Here is a 21,101-nt window from a genome sequence, read left to right as displayed (position 1 = left end):
AGTCCAACGTGGCTCATTTTACAAGTTTCACCTCATTTTCAACTTATTTTCATCCACTCATCTTACCTAACAGCTAACACTAAAGACACTGAACACCACAAGTAACAACTACCCATTGCAGATATTGGTCAGAAAATCTAGGAAAAATGGGAGAGAGGCGGTGCTCTCAACTCTCCCCCTCATTGACTAATCTTTCTTAGCAATGAACCTCCTATCATACTTAGTTACCTTCAAACTCTCGAACTTGCAACTTTGAGACTTTGGGTGAAGATGTCTGTAACTTGATCATTTGTTTTGGCTCCATCTTTTTTATCTCGCCTGTAATAATTTTCCATTGGAAATGATAGTGTAATTTTACATGGTTGGTCCTCACATGAAAAAATTGGATTCTCCACTAAGTTTATGGCTGATAGTTTATCATGGATATAACCATCTCAAGTGATCTATTGGTTGATGAAGATTTCCATTAATTGCTAACATGTACTCCTCTTGAGCTGCCGTCATTGCTACTCTATACTCGAAGCACGTCATAGACGGTGACATAGTTACCTATCTTTTACTACACCACGACACTACGTAATTTGAGACTAAACATATACCCCACCTAGTGATTGATCGGCGTGTATCACAATCTCTATAAAGTCAACATTGTAATGGCCTACAACCTCATGGTGCTTCTTTTCTTATAAAAGAGCCATAATCAAATCATACTCTTTATACCTTATTATGCGCTTTGATCAAGAAATCAAAACTTTAAGTGCCATAAATGAGTCGGCTTATTACTCCTACTGCAAAGGCAATGTCAGTCGTGTGGTTGGGTAAATAGGCTGCTCACTAATTGTCTACATAGTTGAGTCTTCTAGTTCTTGTCCTTCATCTGCACATAGTAGTTTATATTTCCATCCATTGGAGTAGATATAGTTTGCAATCAAGCATCCCGAACTTTTATAGTAGATCTCGTGTATACTTTTGTCTAACTTAAAATAGTCTTTTCTTGATTTTCTCAACCTCGAGCCCTAGAAAATATTTTAGTTTTCCAAGCTCTTTTCATTTGAAACCGCACTAAGAGGTTGGCTCTAATTTGGCACATCTCCTCTTCGTATCTCCGGTAATGATTCCATATAAATTAATACTATTGCAAACTTACCTTCACAAATTAGCTCAAGTCTACTAGGCTCACGTATTAATCACTTTGCATCAAGATTCAGTAATCTTCCTATACATGCTCTCAAGGCTTGCTTTTAGCCATAAACAACTTTTGTTAACTTTGCAGACATACTTTGGATGAGTCTTACTCTTGGAACCATCAGCTTTCATATATACCTAGTAGAAAGGCGTTCTTCATGACATTTGTCACAACTTCCATTATTAGCTTTAAGTTTGTGAACCCCATTTGCAAGATAAAAAAAACCACAAGTCTTGATAATCTGTTTATGTTTAACAGCAATAATATATATATATACTAGTTCTCGACAAACTGGTTTGAAATGAAGTAACGTTAAAAGCAGTAACCAATGCGCTTAGGAACGGCTTTACCAAAAATAAAAATAAAAATAAAAATGCCCTTTAGGAACAGTAAACTTGTAAGTGGTAAATTCTTTGGTCATCCAATTTGTTATATGAATTTATGTGAAAATTGATTTTCCATGACCGAGCAATGACCTAAATAACATGTCTTGAATGACGCAAGATTCGTATTCAAAGAAGTCCATCACATGGGTAAGTTCTCTTAGAACTAGAATTTATGTAGCGTCGAAAGGGGACACTCCTGTTTATGTCATCATCAATGTGCCTAGATTCCGTCCGAGGTGCTTCTTTTCAGAACATAAGGTGAAAGCATAATCGAATGTTAGAAGTATAATCTGCACGTTAATTAGAATCAAATCCAGCAGTTCTTTTCCATCTTCCTTTGCGCCGAACAACAAAATCGATTGCACCATGGAAGATATTCTTTTCAGTGGAAAGGCTTGATCAAACCCTGCAAAATCTTAAAATTGAGATGATGGCTTTCCACAAGAAGAACTGAATAAGATAATGTCAACTTAAATACAAAATTATGGATGTCAGAGCCAAATCATGCACGCTAAAACATACATGATCCGGCATGATGTTAGATATATTATAATTAGTCCACACCATTAGATATTTAGATGAGTGAATCACATTCAAAACTGACCATTCAATCAGGCATGCCATATTGCTTAATATATTGATTTTGTAAACTCTATGTCAATATTGTTCTGCACAATCAAAAGGGTAGGGAATCAATCGATAAAGTGAAAACATGATCTCAACCCTCTTTAAAAACAAATGCCCCCCACCCAAGAATCGAATGCATGCATTTTGAACAAGGACCTACTAAGGACACTGTGTCTCACTAAGATTCCCTTATACAACTTGATCCTCGTTCATTTGTAACTTCATCAAAATCTTCATATGTTTATTGGCTAGCTGTTTGAATTCAGCATCTTCTTTTCCAACCTTCCAAAAAAATTTTAATATATTATATATTTATCAATTCAGTTAAACCTTTCATTTTACATATTTTAATAATTGAGTCCATCCGATCGATTTAACTGAAATTTGCTAATCATTGCCAGCTATCCTATATGATTAGGTTGGTGTTAACATAAATAATTTTTAATAATATTAATTTTTTTGAAATTTTATTAATTTTTTTTTCCTTTTTTTTCCTTTTTTCTTTTTCATTGTTTATTTTTTTATTTACTAATGGCCAGCAAGGGCCCACGATGGCCCCTCACCTACGGCTTCTCGAGCTCACATGACCATGGCCAGGAGCTCGATATTTGGTGATCAAGTAGCCAACCATAGCTTGAAGCTCATTCCGGATCTCGTGTCCATATTTGCAAGCCCAGGCTCTCAGGTTGCTACCATGAGCTCAAAGCTTAATGCGAGGCTAGGCAAGGCCAAGAATGGACCTCACCATCAGCCCCGCCGACCACTAGTAAAAAAAAAAAGAAATATGAAAAAGTGAAAAAGAAAAGATAAAATAAAAATTAGAAAAAATTTTAAAATAGAAAAATATTATTACAGATTTATTAAAATATTGTCCATATGGCCTGGTCATGCCACGTAGAATAAGCGCATTCACGCTGCGACAAATTCCAGCCAAAATTGACCAGATAAACTCAATTGGTAAAATTGAAAATTTTGATATTTAATTGACAAAAAATATAATAGATTTAGGACTTTTGGATAATTTTCTCGGCAACAAAACATCATCCACCTTTGTTTCTACTTGGTCCAAAATGTTGTCCTTCTCGTCCTTTGGCCACATTAGGTCATAGTTTATAGTCCATAATCCATCTCCAACCTAATGTAATTCATAGGAAAAGAAAGTGGATATTTCGTGTTGCATTTTATTACATCTAATAATCGATTTGTCGAGTCCCAACTTGATTGAGGTGGTTACAACGTATGTGGATATGACTCCAGTCAGATGTCTACTTTTATTGTAGTAATAAAGAATCCAACATAAAAAAGCGAATGGCCTGAAAGAATCATTTCACTAATGAGAATGGAAAGATGATGATAATGGAGCATTGTCGCCAAGAACACAAGTTCTCTCCATTCTTCAATCTCTACACCGAATTTAAAGAAAAACAAAAAGGACAGAAGAATCTTCTGAGCTCTATATAATCTGTGCATTTGGCTGATTAGATGAGACCAGATACAAATTGTGTTGTGCAGAGATACATACATCTAGAGAGTTCTTAGAATTCCATCCCCCAAAACAAAGAAAAGAGAGAAAGAGCACTGACGAGCTTAATGGGCTTTAGTCGCAGGAGAGGTGGCACTCGAGCTATTGCTTGTGCATCATGCATCGCCATATTGGATGTGTCTTTGATACGTTCGCGGAATAGCTACAAGTGCCATCTCTTCTCGACGAAAGCCCCTTTAACCTCGAAAACTTATTGCATGGTCCATCTTTACCCTACTCGGTCCATCTCTCTCTCTCTCTCTCTCTCTCTCTTCTTCCCTCCTTACGTGGCGCGTGTCTATATTTGCACGGGTATGAGATGTTTCTCTTGTGGTCTGGCCTATGTTTCTTCCTTTTTGTATGTAAGAATGCTTATTGGCCATTCTAACTATGCTTTACTTTCTTTGTTATGATCAAGCTTGTTCATGTTATGATCTGTAAAATTTGTATTCTATCAATACAATCTCCATGCCGCATGATGTCTAGAAAGATGATAAGTGTGGATTGTTTGGGTAGCAATTAATTGCATAGTGTAGTTTCTTCTTGTCTCATTCAATGTTAATTTCCTTTATAGGTATCTCAATTTCAATGGTCAGTAAATTTGATTGGTATAAATGAATTTTTTTAGCCTAGCTAGCTCGGGTTTTGCATGCTTTCCATGGCTGTATATGCCTATATATGAACAACCTAACTATCTTTTATGTTTGCTAATTTAAAATGCATCTCTATTAGTTTATGTTTATTTTTTATCTAGCTGGGCTAATGTCATACACTGACGTGAGGTCAACATTTGAAGAAGTCTCGTTCTATATATTTTCCAGTCACCACATTTCCGCCAATATGAACTTCAAATGTGTGAACTCGTAGGAATACACTTCAATTTATTTTTAAGTGCATATATATTGATCAATGATAAAACCGCAGATCTCATCATTAGGAGGAGGAAAAAGAATATATATAATCTAAAAAATAAATAAGTCGGTTTCTTACAAATATTCTATGTAAAAAGCTCCCATATCTTTTGTTCACGAGCTTATTATATTATAAAGAATATCCAGATCGTCCTATCCTTCCATTCAGTGGGATGTCGCATTAGATCAAGTTTTAACTCTTTACATACAATTTATTCTTTTCCAAACTTTAATTCCAAATTGAATACCACTGATGCTAGGATAAAGACTGACGCAAATAAGTTTACAAAGTGACATGTACTTTACTATAACTATGACGCTTTCTTGTTCAAAAAATGATAGGTTATGTCGGTATCACAACAATTTTACCAGGCCAGACATGTTTGTCTATGAACTATAAGGTTATATTGGCTTCGTCTTTCGCAGAACAAGAGAGCTTCGGTGTCACGGGAAAGAGACGTTTGCTTCTACAGCGAGAAAATGCATATATATCTGCTAAAAAGCAAAGGGAAAGGAAACCAGCGGACGGAAACCAAGGGGAAAAAAAAAAAGAAAGAGAAGGAACCGTAGACCTGCTCGAGTATTGCGTTTTCATTAGGCTTTGCAGTCCCGGTGTACGCTGGTACGTCGTGTGGTCAGAAAAATGTGTTGTGTACCCGTCTTTCTTATCTAACGTCTGAGGTCAAATCATTAAAAATTCATATTGGAGCCGTTGTAAGAAACGAGGATCAATGTATTCAACCATTATTCAATGTAAAATGGACGAAGAACTGTCAAACTCGGTAGAAGGTAAGTGAGATGTTCTCAGACAGCTTTCACTTGGATGATTGAGCCAATGAAAACTCATGTTTGCTGCCAAGGTGTGTGTGAGATGCAGGCACAATCTGGGCTTCCAGAAAAGTGGCCTTTCGTGATAGTAAAAGTTGCTGTGTTTCAATTCAATCCTGTTCAGTTTTATCTGGTTTATTGCATAAAGAAGACGATGAACCACGAAGATCGAAAACAAAACCGGATTACACGCTACAAATTAGCCTCGTTAGGTTTGAAACTTTGTTCCACCCAACTAATGCAGTATGATTCGGCTTCATGTCATCAGCTTCACGTGTCAATATGCTCACCCATACCATCCAATGATCAAACACGAAAAATTCACATGTATATCCAATACGTGGGAAAGCCAAATTAGTCAAGACCCTCACCAACGAGATGATCATCAAGTCTTTTTCCTATTTTCCAGCAAAAATCTTGCATCGGGTTTCGACCAAGAGATGATCATCACAGAAGGCTATCCAAGTTCCGGCGCACATTTACCCCAAAAGAGAGAAAAAGAGGAGGCTTCAGCCTTTTGCCTAATGTAACAATTTCATCCAGCACAAGCATCCAGCAGAAGAACAAGGATTAATCACCTTTATAGTGATTTTCACATAGCCACTGAGCATCAATGCCAATGACCAGCAGGTTAGGAGTTGGGGACAATCCGCGCAACTGCAGGAAAATAAAAAGGCAAAAGAACAAAGTTGTACATAAATGATATCAATTTCAACTTTGATATTCTCGTCTGAAATGTTTCATACACCATCAGCCCACAAATAAGCTTCAATTCAGAATGAAACAGATCGGTAAATGCAATTTCAAAACGAGAGCAAATGAGAAATGGGCTACATGGTCGAAAGACGGTTAGTCTGTTGAGTTTCCAGCAGAAGCATTGCGAAGTAAATCCCATGCATCCTAACCAACAACTGAATTTATATCTGTAATACCCACACGCATATACCTTGTAATCCAAAGCTTCCACCCGCCAATGAAATATAATCAATCACCTGTTCCTGACCTTCTGAATTTTGTTCCCTTTTGAATCGTCTTAAGCCCAATTTGAATGATCACTGCATAAGTTGTCATTTCTTGCTACTTGCACTGTCTAGTCGAAATTTCTCATTTGATAACAGAGTGCTGATCAGCTTCTCAATCCTCTTTGCTCCTGAGGTTGGCCGGAGAACCGTGGGCTCACCAGCAACAGAGCATGGATCACTCCCATTCTCCCCTGCTCCCAATGCCAACCACCGGGAACGAGCATGTGGGCCAGACAACAGCTCGGAATCGATCTTATCGAGCACTGGATCATTCCGGGGAACTTCCTGGCAAAAGGAGCATTGCTATTGATCATCCTCACTGCATATCAAATGGTTGAGATAATGGGGATGCTGCTTTGGAGGATTGTCCCACGATATGAAGTGGAGATCGCTGTTCACAGTGGTGTTACGGGAACTCTTGCGCATTGCAGATCACAGTGTGAAAATAGCCTTCTGGGACGATATGAAGTTGGCATAGTACATGAGAACAGCATGCGAGGTAGGTTGTCCCATCCCCATATGCAGTAATCAATGAAGGGTCGGGTCAGAGCCATCCAAGCAGACCCTGCAAGGAAAAAAAAAAAAAAGCATATGATTGCACCGCTGCTAAGCTAAAATCACAGCCAAGATTTATATGCATAATAGCATGTCATTGCATAGATTGGGTATCTGTATGCTAACACATTGTCCAGGGACCTTCATATAAACTTTAAAACCGACGCGACATGGAGATTGACCAACATTGTTATTCTACATAAACATATACAACTATCTAAAGTTACCAGTGTGCTTTTAAACAGATAGATCAACCAATAATTATATACTCTAAACCAAAGTTCTCTGGCGATGAAAGGTGGTCATAATATCAACATTCAGTAGTCAGTTATGTCTGAACTTGACTTAATGTTTCTAACACAACAAATATGTGTGTGTGTGTGTGTACATATTTGCAAAGTAAATTGGAAAAGAGTGGCATAGGTGGCCACTATGAAGAAATGTGGAGAGAGAATAAGTGCCATGAAAGTGAAGAGGCCTAGGTCTGGCCATCTTATTCAGACATACAGATTTACGCTCAATGAATAAATATAACACTCACTTGTTAAACATGTAGACCTCATTCTCAAACTCAACATGCAGCAAATTAAGGTAAACCTTCAGTTAAACATGTAGAAGCTAGGAATATCCCAACCAGGGTGAATATAGTTTTCGAGTTTCTATTGCTGTACCAACATGACCAAAAAGGCAACAAAACAAGAGAATGAAAATGCTAGAGTCCCACGAGAAGATTAATTACTCATCTAATTCACATTGTTTCAATGAAAGTTTCAGCGCCTCATTTAGACTTTACTGGGGAATTTATTGAATTGTTTTACAACTCAGGGACTTCCCGTCCACATCCCCTATCATAGCCTCCTATCCAGTCTCTACTACCTTCAAGATCCACTTATAACTTCCCACTTGTGCATCTTAGGGACAAATTATTAGCAACATATCCTCCATCTCCTAGTTACCGCCAAATCATGAAAGCTTCTATGAACAGCAAGAAAATAGCCCTCTGATTGTTGTTAAAAAAAGACCTAGGCAATCAAATCTATGCTTATATTATTAAGGATACTGCTACAATCAAACAGTTTTTCAAGAACCTAAAATCATAATTTTACGCTATCATGAGCATAAACTTTAAGCTAATGCCAGCGAAGTCCATTTGAATAAACTGTAGACAAAGCAGCAATTGATTTGTACTGCAAAACATAAGCAGCTAAAGACTGTTATAGGCGAGCACATAATGGTTGCTTGAAAGCATGCCACAACTACAACCTAAACAAGAGAACAAGATAAACTAACTCATCAATCATGGCTTTTGACACTTAAAACAACCTATAATACACAATGATTCATGCTTTGGTTAGTTCCCCTGCTGCAAATTAGGATAGGTTCTTTTGTGAGAAGATATCATTACATTAATTTACGCCTCCAAATGTCCACAATGGGCCAACTACTACTTGCCAACTTCCCATTTCTCACACAAGCTGATTTGAAAGCCTGACACTGAAACACATGTTTTGTAGTGAGACAGGTCCTCACTTTCCAGCATCAACAAAAGGAACTGCTGTAAGCAAGGCATCAACACCTCCCAAGCTTAGTATCATTGTCTCCTCCATCCCTCTCAAATTCAAAGAAGATTATTTTCCTTTGCCTATAATTTATGCTAACAACAAGCATGCACTCTTTGCTTCCAGAAGACTAGCAAGTACGACACTTTGAATGCTCTTACAATGATAGGATGGCAGAAATCTTCTTAGTACTACCCTTCATCAAAGGATCATTGGAACTATGATACTGTCAAAAGCACCAATCTATGTTCCAGCCCACCAAATTTGCTGTCTCCTTGCTCTCAAGTTATTAAACAGCTAAAAGTTGGCCGATCCTGATAGAAGAACGCTGGCAGCCAAGCTAGCTCAGACTTCAGCGAGCAGCCACAAAAGTCTAATGAAATTCAAGGATTGCCAAGTGGACGGTGAATTACCAAAACTAGATCAAAAGGTGCAGAGGGAAATACTCTCAACCGTTGAACAAAGGAAATGTGAGTAATATCTTTGATTCAAATAGGGGTAGCTGTTCGTGTCAGGCCACCATGTTAGTGCTCTATATTCCTGCCTTTGGAAACACATCAAATCTTCTCATGATGTCAACTTAATCATGTCTAATTTGAATTGCTCTCAAAATGCTCCCCATGTTCTGCCTGTCATGTTTAAGCTATGTTGTCACGTCAAAATTATCACCTCTTGATGTAATTTATGACTAGCAATAGAAAGGACAATGACTGCTTTCTTCACTGCAGAACTTTGTCTGACACCTCAAAGTTCAAAAAATTAACGTGTCCTCATTGCAATGTCATAATTGTTCATCATCCCTCTTCACTTCTTAACTACAGAACAGTCATCCTCGATCTTTGCTTCGCAGTATACAAATATTGCAAACTAACAACTGTTATTTTGCTGGAGATAATTCCATGCATGCTTCCATCACCTCCACCTTGTCCAATGCATTGTGAAGGAAACGGGGCATTTCACACCGGAACTCTCACCTCCATCATTCAATTCATTTTGAAGAACTTTCTCCGCCAGTTTACTCTTTAATTACCATTCCGATGATAATCCAAAACAACTATTTTTAGCCTATGACTACAAATGCATAGATTGCAACATGAAGATGAGGGAATTCCAGAAGGCGAAAATCCCAATCTGTAACCTATTGAATCCGCACCTGTAAAGAGCTTAAAGGCCGATACAGCACACTTCCCTCTGCGTAACCTCAGAAAACATCAGCTTTCTTCACACATGTACAAACCCGATCTATAATAATTGGCTTCGCCCTTTGGAACCTGCAGATATCAGCATGCAAGCATCAATCAACTAGCCAAAAAATGGAACCAATCACCAAGAAAAGAACAGCAAATATAGAAAGAGCAAGAAATGCAAGTTAAAGGAAAAATAACTGCTAGACAAGTTCACTCACTCTTTCCATCCAATGTTTGCTAGTGTGATCAATGGGATTAAGATCTCTCGGCAGGTACGAAAACGTATGCAGCAGATCTGATCAACCCAAAAACACAAACCAAATCCAATAATTAAACCCATAAGCCCGAACTGCAATCAACCCCAATCCATTTACCGAAACCCACCAAACAAGAACACAAAAAAGACTCACCATCTTGAGAGACGAGTGGGTAAACTGTGCACTGAGATTGATGAACCAATCCCAATCCTTCCCTCAACAAGATAGCAGCATGGAGTGTGTTAGTTACCATCGTCGGCCCTCTGTAGGTGACGAGATTGGCGCTAGTGATCATCCTCCACGTTCTTAAATTTCACAAATATGGGTGCGCCTCCACGAAACGCTGCAGATCCAACCTCTCCTCCGGCTTGCACTCGAGGTCCAAGTGGACGACGTACTGGTTTCGCGGGTGGTACAGGCCATCAGCGTCCGCCTCAGCATCGACCCGTCCCCGGTCGAGCCGGAGATCAAGTACGCGAAGCGGGCGGCGGGCGGGACGGCGGAGACGGGGAGCGGGTGGAGCTGGATTCGACGAAGGAGCTCGACGCGGGAGGACCGGTAGAAAGCAGGACCCCGCCCGGCGAGGTCAACGGTGATGAAGACAAGAAGAGGAGACGATCAATCCGATGGCGAGGGGAAGATCCACCCGCCGCTCCATCGTCTGCGGGTACCGCAGGTGCATGTAATAGCTCTTCAGCCTCTTCATCTGCCGCCGCCAAACCCAATTCCACTCAATCCCCACCCTCCCTCCCTCCCTCACACCCGCGCGCACACAGAAACGCGCGTACCCTGGAAACCGCGATGCGGCGCGACGGGCACGAGCAAAATCCTTCCTTTCCTCTGTTCCCGGTGGCGGGAGGATCGAAGGACGGCGATTCGGAGATGTGGTTGTCGGGGAAACGGAAGATCAAGAACCCTTCCTTCTCTTTTCCTTCTGGGCTGGGGGGAGGAGCTGAGAGGGGATAAGCTGAACCTCTCTACTTATGTCTCGGCGAGTTTGCAGACCAGGGGCGATGCAGTGAAAGTTTGGTGGGAGATGGGGGATGGATGGGGTGGGGTTCATGTAGATTTTCTTGGCCGCGTTTCTTTAGGTGCGAGCGATGGGAAAGGATTAGCGAAGTCTGTACGTGTGTCGGAGACGGTGGCGAGATTAGCGAAGCCGGGATAGCGACGGGGATCCGTCGGGGCGGACGACTGGTACTTGCCGTGAAAGGTGGTGGAAAGGGTAGAGAGGGATTGAGGAGGATCTGTACTTGGGATGGAGATGGGGAGGAAGATAAAGTTTTCTGGAATAAATGTTGCTCTTTTTGAATCTCCCGTTGGATTTACGTGGATCCTGGTTTTGATCACAGCTTGGGTGGGTAAAGGTTTGGAAAAAGGGGTCGTCATCAGCGTGAGCGACAAATCAAAGAAGTCATATGTGATTTTAATGTAACCACAGGAAACGTAAACAGAGGAAGTATAAATGGTACACTTAAATTTTGACTCGACGTGTAGCATGAATTTTAAGCTTTTAAGGGCGTGCATGGAACGCTCCAAAAAAGTGTTTACGGAACATTCTGTGCGGAAAGTGCTCTAAAAAAATTTAACGAGAAACGCGTTTGGTTGCGTTTTTTTGCTTTTTTTGCTTCCCAATGCAAAAATAAGAACAGAAAAAGAAATGAAAAAGTTGTTTCTTTTGAGGAAGAAACACTTCTTGGAAGGCACAAGTAAAAAACCAAAGGAACCAAAAGAACAAAAATCGGAACAAAAGCGAAGCTCTTCTCCTTCGTGCGTGCTCATCGCTCCTCTCGTCGGCTGAAGCTTCGTTCTTCCTTTTCCGGTGTCTCTCCCATCTCTCGGCGGCACCCACTCGGCTAACTCGGCGACTCCTCACCCGGCGACTCCGGTACGTTTCTGGTGCTCCTCCTTCTCCGGTCAGCGTTGCTCCCGTTCGGCGCTCCTCCTCCGGTCAGCGTCGCCCCCTTCGGCGCTCTTTCCCGGCTCTTTTCTCCCCCTTCGGCGCGACAGATCTGGGACGGCTCGCTCGGGCCTCGAGCGAGCGTTGCTCGCCCAGATCTGCCGCGCCGAAAGCAACGCTCGCTCGAGCGAGCTCGAGCTGCAGCTGCTCGAGCAGCAGCTCGAGCTCGAGCCGCAGCTCGCCGAGCCTTGCATCATCGGCGAGCTCGAGCGAGCTACAGCTGCTCGAGCAGCAGCTCCAGCAGCAGCAGCTCCGCTCGAGCTGGTTTTGGCATTATGATAAACAGATGTTGAGCTTACAATCTGGAAAGCAACCTTGAAGTTTGCAGCTGAAACGATGTTAAAGGACCTTTCTTTGTGATGTTTTTAACTTTATTCTTGGTTGGTGTGTAGATCTTACATGAGTATAAAGCAGGTGGATCTCAGGAGAAAACCAAATATACTGCTGGCATTTCAGATCCTTCTTTTTAGTCATAGATCAAATTGTTCTCGAGATTTCAGTAGGTAGGCCTCGGAATGGCAATGGAAAGATTTTTGTATGCATAGCCCGCTGGCACGATTACTCAAGTCTGTGAAATCTAGTGAAGTATTCTCTGGCTAGCTCTGATCGAAGTTGTGTGCTTGATTTTGCAGAATTTGACAAGTTAAATCCTATGCATTTGGTTCCAGTGTTAGTGTGATGGAGATTTCGTGGTTTCAGATTCTTATGCAATTTTGCTGGTGGTGTTATTTAGGCTATGCAGCAGAGTTTGCAATAGATAAAGTTGGATGGACGCTAAACTTAAAATACCAATACGTATGAGGTCATCATTTAGGAGCTTAAATAGAAGCTTTCTAGCTCCTTTTTCAACTCAATGCATAGTTTTCTAGCCCCTTTGCTTGATTTGATCAGTTTGATTGGTTTGAGTGCATTTTGATTTTGATTTTTTGCTAAAGCACGTGTTATCTTTGTTCAGTATTTGGAAGAAAAGTATCCTCAGAAGGCTTTGTTACCTCGTGATCCTCGATTGAAAAAGCTCTCAACCTCCAGGTCTCTTTTTTTCTTTTCTTTTTTTTGCACTTTCCATTCCTTTAAAGCTGAAGTTTCCCGCAGATTTTGATGATCATTTACATGAAATTTCTGAGTTTTTGCTGAATTACGCATGATCAAAACTGATTAGATGAGTAGTGCTCTTCATTCCCTATCCTCTCTGCTTTGTCACTTCACAACAGACTCTAGGTTCAATTTGGTGGGTGTCAGTAGAAAACAACTGGCGTTGTCATTTGTTTTGGCAGGCTGCAAGTATAATCAGCTCAGGCATACAGCCTCTTCAGATGCTGACTGTGCTGGTATAGTCCTGTTCATAATGCTTTCTCTTTAGAAGATCTTGTTTTTTGGGATAGTTGTCTCCCTGGGAGAACTTTCACATTGCAATTACAAATAGGGTTATTAAGATCTTCAGATGAGAGGCCCTTTACTCATTTACAGTTCATTGTATGCGAACCTGCTATATGTCTCATGAGCAAAAACATATGAAAATGTATTCATGGTGCACCTCGAGTCCGGGACATCTCTATGGTATAGCACTGCATGAGGGCTTTTGGATGATGCACATTCTGTATTGGAATGGTTAACGTCGGAGCTTTGTGATTCGAAACCCATCATTGGTGCGCACTCGTGGATCGAGCATCCATGCATGTTGTCTTTACTTTGATGCTTGAGTAAGCCTAGCTGAGTCCGTATTCTTCTTCGTTGCAGGCCAAGTTCCCTACTTTGAGGAGGATCCATGAATCGTACAAGACTTTGCCTGAATACGAAGCATCATCACCGAACGTCAACCCGATGCCATGATCTGACATGGGTATCTCTCTCCAATCTCAAAGTTGGAAGCCGAAATGTCTCAGGTATCAGGCTGTGTGATGATTCTCATGGTCGAAAGTTCAACAAATTGCCAGCCCCGTGAGGTCGTTCTCTCACTTTGTTGCCCCGTCCGTGCCATGTCATGTATTCTGACTGTACCATCTATAATAGTGACTTACCATTTTTTATGCTTCAAAGGTATGCACGGTGCAGTGCAGCAACACGACAACGAGGGCGAGGATCTCTTTCGGAGATATGAGCGAAGATAAAGAGTGGGTACTGTTCCCTTGAAATCTTCGAGAAGCTCTTGCCCGGAGGTCACGGAGAACGCTAGATGCAACAGCTCGAAGCGCAGAAGTTGGGAACTTCTTGTGACTTCTGAGGAATCACCAAAGCAATAGACGATTTAAAGATCAGCAAAAGATAGAAAGAAGCTCGGACACAGATCGCTTGTAATTATTGTGGACTAATTTTCCTTTTCTGTTTCCCAAATGACTTGCTAGTATAGATTGTAGATACGACCATTTTTAGTCTGACGTGAGAGGAAAAGCGATCGGCAAGTCGCCGTCCTTTCCTTTTTCTACTGACTCACGCGGTTTCGTCCTCATTTTGTAACTATCACCATGCAATTATATCAGTGTGTATTGTATTGTGTATAAGCTCATTGCCCCGTTTACATCAATGTGTGTATGTTCACTTGGATCTGCACAATCAAATTTGAGGGGTCTGGTTTTCTGGAGCATGGCAGTAAAGCTACTCAAAAGTCCTGTCAACTGGTGTTGGTGCATCTCTAGCCCTGTTTTGACTTTTAGAATGGCAAACCAACTAGACAGTAGCTGATGAAAACATCGAATGTTTTTGCTTCGTTGGCACATCGCACGGGAGAATTTTTGTTCGTATTAAGAATAAATTAAATAGATGACTACAGAAAATTAATGAAAGCATTTCATAGAATGAGCATTCAATATCAATTTTAAACTTTATTAATTTATTTATTTTTAAATAAAATTTAAAAAAAAAACAGAAATTTTTTTGTCGTTCTGCAAACGCGTTTATTCTTTTCTAGTGCAACGAAATTGACTACGAGATAAACGTGTTTTACAAGCTTTTTTATTCCAAGAATGCTTTTTTATACTTACCAAACGCGTTCTTTTGTCAAAATCGTGTTCGAATGTAAACAGCTTTTTTTGCTTCTGTTCCAGAGCAATGAAAATAGAAGTGTTTCCATGCGCACCTAAGGTTTTTTTTAGTATGATTCGTATGATGAAATTCGATTTTATTGATTCTGTTTTGTAGGTCGTGAAATGAATTCGACCATTTGTAAATGCGCACGACGGGCGGACCACCTTGATAGGCCCATGTAAGGCGAATTGCACGTCAGGCTAGTGATCTTTATTAATTGGGGATTTTTTTATAAAAAAAAATAAAATAAGCGTGCCTCGGTGGAGAGAATCAACTCGTGACAAATCACGATCAAAGGGCCGCCAGCCAGAGAGAGAGAGAGAGGAGAGGGACAAATTAGGGGCATGCGTTTGAAAGAATAATAAGTAGAATGTCTGCTGAAAATATTAATTGTTTTAGATAAAGAAACCTCAATAAGATGAAGTAGACTTGAATTCACATCTAAGGGAAAAAGAACGTGAGATTTTGTGATGAGTCGCTTGCTGTACTCATCTCTTATATAGTATAATTTGTGATTGTATTGTTATTTACCTTCATTATCTCATAATGAAATTCATATTTTTTTTCTCTCTTACTTATTTGGCCATTACCCGTCATCCTTACAAATTTTACCTTTTACGGAACTCAACTCATTAAATTAAAATCGCACATATCAATCACTCAAAATATACTAATGCATATCCTTTTGGAGGATAATTTTAGTTTTCTTTCCATTTGAAAATTTAATATATTAGTTGAAGATTGATATGGTCAAGACCTTTCTCTTATCCTTTTTAAGACCTTATCCTTTTTATCCGTTCTTTCATATGTTTAAATTAAGAGATAAATGATAAAAAGCTGTTGAGTAACCAAGTCGTAAATTGGACGCAAGATGCTGTTTGTTTTGGATTAGATTGAGCAAACAAAATGCTATTCAAAAGTTGACTCAATAACTAACAGCTCATTGTAGATTTATATGGAAATCGTCAAAGATCCTCTTCTTGATAAAATTTGTTGCTAATATATTAGTGTTTGATCAAATATAAAATATATACAAACCAAAAGGCAAAAACTATAATAATCGGAGTCTAATTAGAGCAAAATGGTTGTCGAAATTAGAGGGTCTGGACAAAGAACGACTCGACAAGTTTTTAAGGTGACAAGAGGCAGAAATTAACTGAGTTAGTGCATCGATTAAGGGAGAATTATTCTAGAATATTTATATATGTGTGTACTCATGGATGTGGCTTTATACATAATGGTAAACTTTGCTTGGAACTCCAAAATCGGACTAAAGTACTACCAAGATGAGTGATCTCTTAAGAAAATGTATGCCTCGTATGCCAAATGATAAAATCGTGATGTTCGGTATAAGCCGAAGCAAAACGGATAATATCAAAGAGTAAGTTAATTTAGGGATGTTGGAAAAAAATCACATATTGGAACTTAGGTAATTAAAAGAGAGAGAAATGAATACTGCTGAAATCTAAACATCTAGTATGCTGTAAGAAAAACTATCCGATTATTTAAAGCCACAATATAAAATTTAAAACTCTAACATACATGAATAAATAACCTAATTTTTAGAATGACTTGCTCCATATCCAACTTTCCACTACTTGCAATGTTACTGATAGTAATGGGGAAAATCATTGAAAATCTGATGAAGAAATGCTGAAGAAAGATTCATGAGAAATGCTAGAAATCTTCACAATTATTGATAACATTAGAACTCTTTAAAACTCATTGCATTCTTTTATCGAACAAGACTCACGATATCAAATGTGCTTTTTAAGCGAGACAATCACAAATATCAAAGTTCAAAGCAGATATAGAGAAGAATGCAAAAAAGAAAAAAAAATATTTGCTTCCCTTGCGAGAAGAATGATTGGCGCCGTACTATCGAGTCCGACATGTTAATTTTAGAAGTAATTCTTAAAGAAAGAGAAGGGTAATATGCTTTTATAGCATTATATCTAACTATATGGATCATGCTTTTATAGTGTAATATGTTGGTGTTGCTCTTCTCAACTAATTTTGCCCAAATAGGCAAGATAGTTTGTCTTGATGCTTTGGATGAGCATTAGCTATCCAGCCCCCAGTCAGACAAAATCAGAAACTTTTTAGATTACTCAGCATATAATTTTGGTCTAGGCCAAAAGAAAAATCGTACAAAATTAGCACCACATCGGTGACACTAATTTGGGCATAGTAAATGAACTTAAGATTCGAAAAGTTAAGTGTTTGAGGCTCTGTTTTTTTTTTTTTTTTGTCAGTCTACTCTATTCCTACTCTACACTCACTCTCGGACTTTTGCCCGCCTCGCAGGACGTGGGAGTCAAACCCATCTCGAAACTTACGCATTCCCACCCCATCCCCCGAGAAGGTGGAGATTTGAACCCTCACCCCCCTTCCATATACAAGGGCCACCGGCAATCCAGGTGGTTTTGAGGCTCTGTTAGGATTCGATAAATGTATAATAACAAACTTTTGTTAAGAACTCTATCTTTAAAAATGACACCACGACTCTTGTATAAAAGAAATCGTCCTCTTTTTGCACTCTCCCGTTCATTTCCTTCCAATTAGGATTGGTGGTTGCCCCATTCCAATTCTGTTTATTTTGCGGAATGAATGATTTGAAAAAAAAATCAAAATGATTACTTATATTAGTTAAAATAATTAGTATACCGGGAATGTTCTCATTATAGACAATACTTTAATCTAACAATTTATGGATGGTGAAAATATTTTTCATTCACTCATTTTGCAAACGATACAAGTAGTTATTTTTAAAAAATCCAAATCATTCATTTTCTGTATAAAAAAACAAAACAAAGCCTAAATACTATGAATTTTGCTCCATAGAAGAAAAGTTCGATCTTAATAGAATTTTGATGTTGCAAATTAGTAATTGTGCAAATTCTAACACATTTTCACAATCTTCCTAAAATTTTCCTTGAAGATTTTTATTATATTCTATCGTTTAATAGAATTGATTACAATACCATATAATAATGACGGTTAGAATATTCTAAATGTTATCGAGTCCCTATGGTATATATAGAAGTGAAATATGAACTAAGAAATTCTGGGCCTTTATTTTTCAGTTGATTCAAGTTCGTCCTTACTTCCATCTGCTTAGATGTATGCCTTTAGCCAAAAAAAAAAAAGAGGTGATTTTCCCTCTAAAAAATTTTCCTCATCTAAAATTAAATAAAACTTGCTCGAAATCCATCCAATTTTAATGTCAATAAATGGTCCGTTTCTTTTTTTTTCTTATGGCTAATCATTACAACTCAACCCTATGCGAACATCACTTCAACTTGAAGTCAATATAAATTGGCAGTTATTAGACAACGATGGACGCGCACTGTGTCTAAGAATGACAATTCAACGAAGCAGTTATTCACTTGTTCTTAAAAAGTAATTTTTTTATACATAATTACCAAGTCACTTGCGAAACAGTCAAGATTTTCCTAACAGCTAAATTCTATAAATGGCAAAAAAAAAAAAAAATTACAATCGCTCCGTGATATTGGGTTATTTATTTCGCCAAAAATGCATGTTATGAAAAACATTCTTTTAAAAATTACTTACAAAAACAAGTGGGCTTAAAATATTATCATTGTCCACAAAATTATTTAAATATGAATTATTATAAAAAATTGATATGTTTTGATTGATTAATTAATACAGCGATATAAATAATAATTTTTGAAAAAAAATTTCAAATCATTATTATTTCATGAAAAAATTAGAGATTATTGTATGATTTGGATGACAGAACCGTAGATATATTAGTATGGGTATTATTATTATTATTTTATGGTTTTTTAAAAAGATGATAGGGTAAACATACTATTATTATTTAGTTGTTGTAGTTGTTTCTGACCGAGTCTTGAGAGACATATACAATTTTTTATTCCATTTAATTTTGAGTTTTTATTTTTTATGGACTACCGACTGATCTGGCCCACCGGCCACGCTCGATAAACCATTTTTTGATCTTTCTAGTTTCTGGTCCCAAATAGAGACGCATAGACTGTTTTAGTCTTTCCCACTTTGAAGGTGCGTTTTTTTTAAGGGTCATCTTCTTCTTATTCTTTTCTAGTTCCATTTATCTCATAAAAAATAAATAATTAAAAAAATATTTTTTTTAAAAATGATTGTTCATGTCACTTATTAAAATGAATGAATGAAAACTATTTTCAACTGTGCTAAAATTTTAAATATAAATTATTAACGATAATGAAAATATTTTGGACGACACTATTTCAACGATATAAGCGATAATTTTAGTCAAATGTTTTTCATGGGCTTGGAGAAAGTTATTGGACCTCGTGGTCACTTCCAACAATATTTTAAATGGATCATTGGTAATGGGCAGTCGGTTTCATTTTGGTTTGATCTTTGGCATCAAAGGGACCGTTAGCATGCATGCTTTCGAACTAAAGCAAATTTATCGGACCGGTATCTCTCGCCTAGCCTCGGTGGCGGATGGCTTCACAACCCCTATGGGTTGGTTCGTTATAAATATCATGGCCAGTGGGATGATCCTCCCGATGATAAATCAAGAAGATGATCGGATTCAATGGCTTGGCCACCCGACAGGACGTTTCTCTACCGCCTCGGCTTGGAGTTGATTCGCCAAAGGGTAACTCGGTCCCCTTAGGTACTCCCTTATTTGGAGTCCTTCTCTTCCTCCGCAGTATCCAGATACTTCTGTGGCTCATTACTCGCAACCGGCTCTTATACTCGGGTCTTACTTATCTCCTACGCTGGAATTAAAAATGCTAATTGCCCCTTCTGTTTATGTAGACCAGATTCTGTGAACCACTTATTTTTTGCCCGTCGAGTTTCAAAGTAATCTCGTTTCCTTTTGGGCGGCCAAATTCAACCCTATATTGGTGAAACAAGCCTTGGATGGATAATCTTTGCATGGGCAACCAGGATGTTTGTAGATGATAGCTTCTTCCGAATCTATGGCTCGCTTCAGGCGCTCTTTGTTATATTATTTGGAAAGAGCGCAATAATATGTTATTTCGCAATCAGGCCCTCTTTATCCTGGCGATGAAGATGCCTTCAAAAGGCTATTAAAGATAAAGGCGTTGACCTTTAAACGTGTTCCGGACAACCACAAGAATGAAGGCTACTACGGAGCTGGGATCTACATCCATCTATCTTTGATTAATGGAGGTTCTTTTCTAGTGTTTGTTTGTTAGTCTTTTCTTCTTGTCTTGTTCTTTTGGTAGTTCTTTCTTTCCTTGGATCCTTGGCACCTTACACTCTTTTGACCGTCTTCCTGAGTGTTTGTCATGTCTGGTGCCATCCTTCCTTTGTATTCTTTGCAAAATCAATATAATTCGTACCTTTTACCAAAAAAAAAACCATACCTGAACGTGCATTGTACGTTTAATTTAAATACAAGGGACGGACTTTATCTTAAGGGAACCATTAGGGCACTTGGTAGCAAGAACTGGTGATATCCTCAACTAATTACGTCTAAATGGATAAAAAAATAGTTTCATTTTCATTTTCATTTTTCATACTTATAAGTTCCTTCCAAATCTCTCCAGAAGTATTAACTTGAATGTCTATCGAATTAATAAGTTATGGCAGAAGCCGAGACATCGCATACACACCCAACACTCCAAATCTGTTGAGTGTTGCTCAAAAAGTTCTGGGCACTTTACTATTTACTAAAATAACGCAACGCGTCGAAGCGATGTACAGAGATCGCCAGATCCGACCAAACTCATGCCAGATTGATTCGATAACCGGGTACGCATTGGAGAACTCCACCATCTAGAAATACGAATTGGGGAAGGTTTTAGATTAGTGTTGTGCCCCTATTGTCTCGAGCGGCGACTAGGAACTGCAATCGCATCGGTTCATTAAAAATACAAACCTAATGGTCTAATTAGCTTAGCTGCTTGCCTAAACAGCATTACTTTTTAGCCATAAAGAAAGGTGACTAGGCTTTAAAGCTACCCCTTACCTGCGATGACTTCGAGACAAAGAAAGCCCAAATCCCGTGCTTTGAGCTTGAGGTTTCAAATGGAAACTACCACCGTTTACACGAGTCTCTTCGCATTGCAAAG

General features: G+C 38.8%; 1 long non-coding RNA gene and 1 pseudogene across 2 annotated transcripts; one reads left to right on the top strand and one right to left on the bottom strand.

Annotated features, from left to right (window-relative positions):
- Nucleotides 1-6,397: 6,397 nt before the first annotated feature.
- On the bottom strand, nt 6,398-10,746 carry LOC120289039 (annotated as a pseudogene).
- A 1,934-nt stretch (nt 10,747-12,680) lies between these two features.
- LOC120289041 lies at nt 12,681-13,812 on the top strand. Of its 2 annotated transcripts, none has more exons than XR_005546983.1 (3): nt 12,681-12,719; nt 13,275-13,328; nt 13,738-13,812. It is a non-coding gene; the product is annotated as an uncharacterized LOC120289041 (long non-coding RNA). The 2 variants fall into 2 exon arrangements; XR_005546984.1 differs by lacking the exon at nt 12,681-12,719 and adding an exon at nt 13,012-13,029.
- Nucleotides 13,813-21,101: the final 7,289 nt, after the last annotated feature.

This window comes from Eucalyptus grandis, chromosome 10 (genome assembly GCF_016545825.1).
Source record: "Eucalyptus grandis isolate ANBG69807.140 chromosome 10, ASM1654582v1, whole genome shotgun sequence".
NCBI lineage: Eukaryota > Viridiplantae > Streptophyta > Magnoliopsida > Myrtales > Myrtaceae > Eucalyptus > Eucalyptus grandis.
Note: the sequence above shows the minus strand (reverse complement) of the source record. Positions and strands in the feature narration are given on the sequence as shown.